An 8,340-nucleotide genomic window follows, 5' to 3' on the forward strand; every position below is an offset into this window, starting at 1 on the left:
AAAGGAGACACGAACACAACAGGACGGGCGCCTGTTGTGTTCGTGTCTCCTTTGTCTTTGTTGTTTTCGCGCCGTCCGAACTACTTTCAAGATATGAACCAACTAGCCCAAATCAAAGTACTTCTTGGGCTTTATCGGCCGCTATCATTGACGGAGCAGCTGTGCAAGGCCTCCACCGCTGGCGCTCCGTCAAAGGTTGAGGCTTCACACATACCTCGGGTTTTCCAGCTTTGCTACTGAAGTAGCGCTTTCGCGCTAAAAGTAACTCTGTACTGCTTGCACGTTTGGTCCCGTCGTCAGGCTTGCTACTGCGGCGGCCATGTTTATGAACCACTCTGCAGCCGCGCGCGCTTCAAGACGGGCGTGCCCCGAGCTGCAATCGGATCCTTTTCTGCTTTTGCGTGCAAATGCCTCCTCTTCCGCGGTGCTCAGCCCGTTCACCAGGGCTGCGAATCGCAGCTGATTCTATCGGCGCGTTCACGGTGTGAATACAGGCGGGATCAGCCTTACAGTGGCCTGTCGGCATTTGCTCGTGCGAGGAGATATTTAGCACGAGAAAGTCGACCCCTCAGATGCGCCGGGAACAGAGAAGAGCACCACCGTCAGCCAGTTCCAGGCCATTATATGGTAACTAGCTGTCAACTGCTTTGTGAATGGGGGATGAAAGCATACAAACTGCTATAACTGCACATTTGCTCCACTATAGTGCGTGGGTAAAGCGCGTGTCAGCAACCTACAGCTCGAAGACGAAGTGCTCGTACTTTAAGGGGTCTGCGCAAGATATTTTCTTCACTTTTATGGTCTTTGTATTGGTACGTCGAACTTTTCTCGCAGCTGTAATATATAGCACACCCCAAGGGCGTCCGCAGAATTTTTTGCAGGGGGGGGCCCCATTGGCTGTTGGCGCCGGAGGGGGGGGGGGGTTATGTTCGTAGCAAAAAGGCACTATTTGCGGAGTAAATTTATTTATTTATAAATAAATAAAATAAATAAGTAAAATACACACATGAAAGAAAAATTACAAACAGCAAATTAAAGCGTGGCTAGGAGAGATACATTGGAGTTTATCAACGAAGAAACAATTAAAATTAATAAAAATGCAAAAAGATACTATCACTTCGTGGAGAAGAGTGCTCAGTCTTGCTGCATACGGGTTCTCGACACACCCGGATTGATGACCAGCACACAGCACAATATGTTCACAAACACGTAACGACAGTCAGTCAGTAAACAGCAACTGTAGACGCCTCGGATTTTTCTGGGCGAATTGCGTGATGACACGGGTGATAAATTCATTCCTGTGCTTCATTACACGCTCTCGGTGCACACTCATCATACAAAGGCCGTCCAGTCTGTCGTTTGTCATCGTTGAGCGTAGCCACGTTTTCACTCTCCTCATTGTACTGAAGGAGCGTTCGACCGTGCAGGTAGTAACTGGCAAAGCCAGAGCCACCTCAATGGCTTTTGCAACACCAGGGAAGAATGTCTTGGCCTGATGTAGAAGCTCGCAGTAAGTTATTTCTGATGGGTCCCCAGTTTTGTTGCACCACATCTCGTACCAAGAGATGGCCTCTTCCTTGAAGTTGTCGATGCCGTAAAAGCACTGGAGTTCTTCGGCGAGAACAGCGAACTCAACACGGCTCAAGTGCTTCATTTTTGATGGATGCAGCTGGAGAAGTTTGAAGCTCCTCTCATTGCTTTCAGAAAAGCGCCGAGCTAAAGAAGCAGTGAGGGAGTCCAAGTACGGCACATATATTGCCACACGGTAGTATTCCTCCGGCGACTGAATCCCGTAGTTGTCTCGGTGGGCCTGACGAGAGACTTGTCTTGGCACAGATATCACCACATTTAAGTGATTGGCTGCCTCCCTTGCTGAATTCATAATGTTAGAGAACTCCTCTACAGCGTTCGTCCGGTGGCCGCGAAAAATACGTTGCAGCTCAGTGATGTGGTCATGCACAGAATGGAAGTCCATGGATACACCTTGCAGAATGTTCGTAACTGGTTCGAGCCGAGCGCTGTACTTCGCTACAATATGCAAGCAGACGATGAAAGATGAGCTTGTTGTTGCGCAGTAGAGGATGTGAGCTCGTTGTCTAGTTGCAGCGTTCGAGCATGATTCCGTGGACGCGAGCTCCTCGAGTGCTTCGACTATGGCCACGTAATGCTGAGAGAAGATCCTAATAGACTTATATTTTGCAGACCATCTTGTCTCACAAAGCATCGGAATGTTCGGCACCAATTTTCTCCGGAGTACGCTCTCGCGGAAGAAGTTTATGGTTTGTTTGATTATGCCAATTGTGTTTCGAATTTCAGAGACGTCGTTCAGATCGTTGATGACGAGATTTAGTTTGTGACTTGCACAGTGGAAAAATAGTGCCTTCGGGAACTGTTTTTGTATAATTTTGTTCACTCCAGCTTCTTTTCCAGCCATTGTAGAGCATCCATCGTACCCCTGTCCAACGAGGTTCGAAAGAATCAGCCCGACATTCGTCAAAAACTTCAAGATTGCCGCGGCGATGCAAGCGGAGTTTAATTGCTCCAGCTCTACAAATCCCAAAAACTGCTCTCGAACGCACACTTCGGCTCCCGCCTTGTCAATAAAGCGAACGCCTATAGACATCTGCTCTTTTCCTGAAATATCTGCAGTTTCGTCAGCAAGAACGGAAAAAGCAAACGCTTTGTTAGCTTCGGTAACTATCTGCTCTTTCAGGATGTCGCCACAGATTGTGATGATCTCGTTCTGGACGCGGACAGAAGTGTACTTGGCATTGCCAGCAGAAGAAGCGAAGTGCTCCTGAAGTAGAGTATCTCCAGCTTCTACACGAAAGTCAAGCAGATCATTGAAGACTCCACTATCGGACTGCTTGCCGCGAATTGGCAAGTCATGCGTCGCGCAAAAGACAATGGTGGAAACTATTGGAAATAGTTTCTCACGGTTCCTTTCAACTTGCGCGTGGAGTGCTCTGTTCAGCTGCTCTACAACGGGTAGCTGCTTGCCTTTCATCACATCCATAAAGTTCTGTGAGGCCGTCATTGCCTCCTGGTGCCATTGGGATTTTACGTGATCCCTGCACGCCTCGTGCATTTTTCTGTAGTTACTGAAAGCGCGCACGATAAAACTTCCTTGAGTACCCCGGTGAACACGTGGAGGAAAAATGACGCAAAAACGACAAATAGCGCCTTTCGCTGTCGCTGAGTACGCAAGCCAGGGGGCGTAATCTCCCAGCCATTGATGTCGAAAAGGCCTCTTTCCAGGTGTTGCATCCTTCTTAAAATCGTATGTAACATTTGGTGACCATGGCTTAGTAAGAAGACGTAACTTCAAAAAGTCCGGTATGCCAGTGAGTTTAGCTTTGCCTAGAAACTCTCCTAAGTCATATTCTTGAGGCAAGTTATTTGTTTTCTTGATGTTGTCTCCGGACTTCGATCCCAAGCAAGGAGAAAGGGAATCGTCTCGGCTTACTGCGTGACCGGAGCTCGATGGTGAAGTTCCTTCCATGGAGACGACGACGTTGGCTACTGTCCGGTGATGAAAGGTTGCATCGCTCTGGTGAAATCCGGACTTAAATCCCAAGAAAGGAGAAATGGAATCATCTCGGCCTGCTGCATTACCTGAACTCACTGTTGACAGAGTCCCTTCCATGGAGTCGACGACATCAGCTACTGTCCGGTGATAAAAGCTTGCATCACTCTGTTCAAATGCTACACCGTTGTCACATATCACACCAGAATCTGCAGGGGCGCATTTGGATAACGCTTCGTCAGACAACCGCTGACGCTTGAAGAAGCGCCGAATGTCCATCATTCGGAACCGCGCGAGACAAAGCTGGCTATGGAGTTCTTCGGGGTTGGTAGTGTTAAAAATATATACACATTGATTGAAAAAACGGTTGAATGCGTACGTTGAAAACAAAAAATGACTATATATACAACGAAAACTTATTTACAAGATAAATGCACGCTCGCAGCTTCATACACCTCGCTCCATCTTGCTCGCGCAACCGCACAGTCGAGTATTTGCACACACACTACTCGCCGCTCGTCGTTTTCTCGTCCGCTGTCTTGATTGTTCTCAGCTTCGTTGACAACCGGCCACTAAAAATACCGAAGCACAAACACAGAGGCGCGCACACATGCAAGGGCCTACTTGCCGCAGTATCCCCGAATACGCACTCTTGGAGTTGAGGGTTCAGGACAGGAGTGCCGCTGAGCGAAGAGGTAGATGGCGAAAGGAGAATAGGTTTATTTACATTTTACATTGGTGGTTAGAAGTGAGACGATTCTGCCGCATCCGTTGTCGAGTTTTATATCCTTCTTGTTCCCTAAAGTCCCTAGGTTGAGGACGCCCTTGCCGGAGTGGGAGGGGCCTAGAGCTTTCACCTGTGCGCACACACACGACACTGCACTCATGGTCACGCCCCCTTCACATGTGGAGTCTGAGGGAAAGAAGGTTGTCGTCGAGGTAGCGTTGACGGCGGTAGGTGATGGCCTCCGGCCAGCCGAAGGTTTCTGCGGGTCACCGACATCTGTTGATCATCAAATGCCACCCGCCGCTCGAGGCCAGACGCGAGGTCACGAAAACGCCGAAAGTGGTTCCTCGTGCTTGGGTCGGAGATGAGGCCCGCCAGCTTGTCGCGGTGCTTGGGCACGCCAAAGAGCAACCGGAGACGAGGCCCTTTGTTCCCTGGCACGGTCACGGCAAATGGGGAAGATAACGTTCGTCTCCCCGAGGCGGCGGCGGCGTTCTACACGTGCAGGCACTTTGTGAAGGGGGTCTGGTTTTGTTCCTGCACTCCAACCGGGCAAACTCCGTAATTGAAGTCAGCTGGCACCTGGGTCCTCTCGGTGCTTGTGGTCCATGGCGGCAGGCCCGAAAGCAATCACCCTCAAGTCGCTAGCAGCCATACACAGTAGAAACAGGCGTGCTGGCGGCCACCCGGCGAGACTTGTTGTCGTCGTTCCTAATAGCACTTTGGGGGTGAAAGGAACGCCTCGCGACTTCCGAGGGGAAGGGACACTCGCCACTCCGGTCGGAAAATTTGTTTTGTGTGTTTTTATGGGGTTCAGAGCCCCAAAACGACTCAGGCTATGAGGGACGGAGTAGTACAGAGTTCCGGATAATGTCGACCACCTGGGTCTCTTTACCATGCACTGACATCGCACAGTACATGGGCGCTGTTGGGATTTGAGGCCCAGCCAGAGGTGACAGGCGAGCCAGGCAGGCGCCATCGGGCTGCCTTGACCAAAGGCGCTGGCTTCCGGAGAAGATGCAAGGAACGCTGGTGTGGGGGCGCCTCTGGAGACTGCGTCGCCGTGAACAAAAGCAACTGCTAATCCCCTTTGCCGAAGATTCTGAAAGCGGCGCTTCTACCGAACTGCGCTCTCCCGTGGATCGGAGGAGACAGCGAGCGGCGGCGGCGCCAACTCATCGCCTGCTTGCCCTTGAGCAGCCCGACAAAGCGGGGGTGGACACGGCTGATTTGTCCCTCCCTCCTGAAGAATTCATCGGTGGCCGGATTGTGCACTGTCTGCCTCCGTGTGGCTATCTCTCTAGAGATCAAAGAAACAGGCACCCATCTCAAGACGCCTCGAAACACATGCTCGCCGGTGCCGCTGTATGTCTGCAACGACGCGTCCCCGGACGCGGCACTTCGCAGATGTGACCCAAAGCTGGAAGCGGGGCCGCTTTTACTCTTTTTGCTGAGCGCACCGCCGCCCCTGGTGTGCGGCCATCACTCACGGTTAGAGTGAGTGATTTTCCAGGGGGGTGCAGCCGCCCCCCCTTGCCCCCCCCCTCCGGACGCCCATGGCACACCCTACAAGTGGCGGTTGCTTTCTGGATGGTGAAACACAGTTCACAGAATATTTCTCCAGTCAGCTGCGACTGAGCGAACTCTGCGACAAAAGGCGCGGCGCGGGAAAAATTTTCTTACTGGTAACCTCATCGGTCTGGCCGCTCGAACCACCGCGGCGGCGGAAATCACGAGTGTTCTCGCTTGCATATGAACGCACGGCTGGATCGTTGCCTCTGCTGCGTCGGCCGTAGCATTCAGTTCCTGGGCCTCAGCTCTCCGCTTTTCACTGCTCCGTTACAATCGATCACATTAGGGCCCATTTACACTTGCCCAAAAAATCCGGCGAGCGAAGCGGATTCGTTCGCCGGATTTTTGAAGCGGTAGCTTCACTACTAGAGGTCTCGGGCTCAGATCGCCGTGCGTTGCCAATGACCTTCAAGGCTCAGCTAAGGTCATCCTTCAGTTTATAACTTTGCAGAACCAGTGGATGGTCAGACCAATGGGCAAGCAATTGGACAGGTCAAGGTCAAGCCGGTGACGTCAAGTTCAACTGAAATTTGGTCATGTGAACGACTTTGGGCTCACCGAGGAGCCTGAACACAGAGTTTACGTGACAGAGCGTGACGTCACGCCATCTTTAACAGAGTACATGACGGATGGAACGCCGCCGCGCCTAGGAATAAGCCGACATGCGGTGTTCACGTGCTAGACCATGACGTCACAGCCTCCAAAGGCGAGCACAGTACGGTCCACTGTTAAAGGGAACATGCAATCGCGTGGCCTCCGCGTTTTGCCCGTTTCACATGATGCGATTCTTGCCACAGCGCACTGCTATTTCAGCCGCACTGCGACAGAAGGGCACGCCGCTACCGTCGCAGAGCGGTTGCGGCAGGCTTCCAACCAGTTGGTCGCACGCCGCACAGTCGCAGCGATCGTTGCGAACGAAGCGGCCGTCAGCCAATAGAATTCAGAGGTGTGACATCACAGGAAAGACGTAGCGGAAGCCGTCGAAACTGCACCAGAGGTATTTTCACTTTAGCGTTGCCGGGTCTGTTGATTTCTCAACATGTCACGAGCACGTGCAAAAGCAAAAACTTAAGAATACCGTCTTTGCATAAAGTACTTGATATTTTAATAAAAATACATTAATTCAATAAAAAAAGGTAAAACTTGAGCGTGTTCTACGTTTATTATTGGTAAATTACGCCGCTCGTGCCGCACCAACAGAAATCGCAGGCGCCGCAAGCATGTGAAAAGGCTGTCGCGACTTGCGCCGCTGCGACACTGCGACTGGACCGAAGTTTTTCGTGCGCGCCGCATCATGTGTGCCGCTCAGAGCCGGCGAGAAGGGAAGGCACTAGGTGCACGCACGGAAAGGGCAGCCGGGCGTGCTTACCGCGCATGCGCATTGTGCCGTCAATTCTCACCAACTCCCAAGGCAGCACTTCGCAAAGCGCGGCGGCCATGCGATCGCATGTTCCCTTTGACAGTGGACCGTACTGTACATAACGGAAGTAGCACCGGCACGTCTGGCATGAAGTGCACATGTAGTGTTCACATGCTAGGCTATGACGTCAGGGTCTGGAACAGCGGAGCGCCTTCGCATGAATTCCACACGTGGAGCTACCGCTTTTCACTCAGTTTAACCAAAACTAAAGCACCGCTAATTCTGGACAAGTGTGAAAGGGCCCTTACAGTGGATAGCTATGATGGAAAAATCTCCGTCAGTCCATTCGCCTGGACCCTCGGTGAGCAGGTCGCAAAGTGGAGAGGAAAAACACCCTCTCCATCCTCAGAGAACATGGGTGACGGAACACTAAGAGTGCGGTAGACGACGGGTGGCAAAGTGGAGTGAATCCCATCTCCATTTGTAGGGGAGAGGGAAGTGAAAACTAAGAATAGGCGACGGGCGGGTGAGTGGAGAGGAGGTCCAGCATGTCCTGTCAAACCGATCGCTGAATTGGATCGGGAGTGTTTACAAGGGTTATTGCGAGTCATGTGGTGATTGACAAACTGGATCACACCACCTGCTCTATTCTGAACCCTCAGAGTCTGCATACTCTGCTGCATCAGTCACATCGATCGTCCATAATCTTTTCATTGAGAACTGGCCGCATACAGAAGCTTCATGCTTGGCACTGTATTCAAAGAAAACCAGCAGGGCCCATCAGAAAGTCATCGCCTAGAGGTAGTCTTTTTTTCCACACTTTCAACATCACAAAAAATTTCATTGCCGGCTTGAAAAAAACACGAAGAGAAATTGCACCATGATCTCAAGTGGACTGCGTGCCAAAACGCCCATCACGCAAATGTTTTGGAGGATCCTTTGCATGCCAGGAAACAAATTTCAATATATCAAAATTTCGAAGAGCGGATTTTACCCAATTCATTCTATCAAGGCTTACCTGTAATCGAAGGTAAAAGATGAGCATATGGTCATCTGAATCGCAAGCTTATGCTGCTACTGTGCACCAACTGTGCACATAAGCCCCTCTTGAACACAGGCATCTACTGCAGTTTTAAGGATATGTCTGGCAGGAAG

The sequence above is a fragment of the Amblyomma mixtum genome, chromosome 5 (genome assembly GCF_055824585.1).
Source record: "Amblyomma mixtum isolate Tamu chromosome 5, ASM5582458v1, whole genome shotgun sequence".
NCBI classification, from domain to species: Eukaryota; Metazoa; Arthropoda; class Arachnida; order Ixodida; family Ixodidae; genus Amblyomma; species Amblyomma mixtum.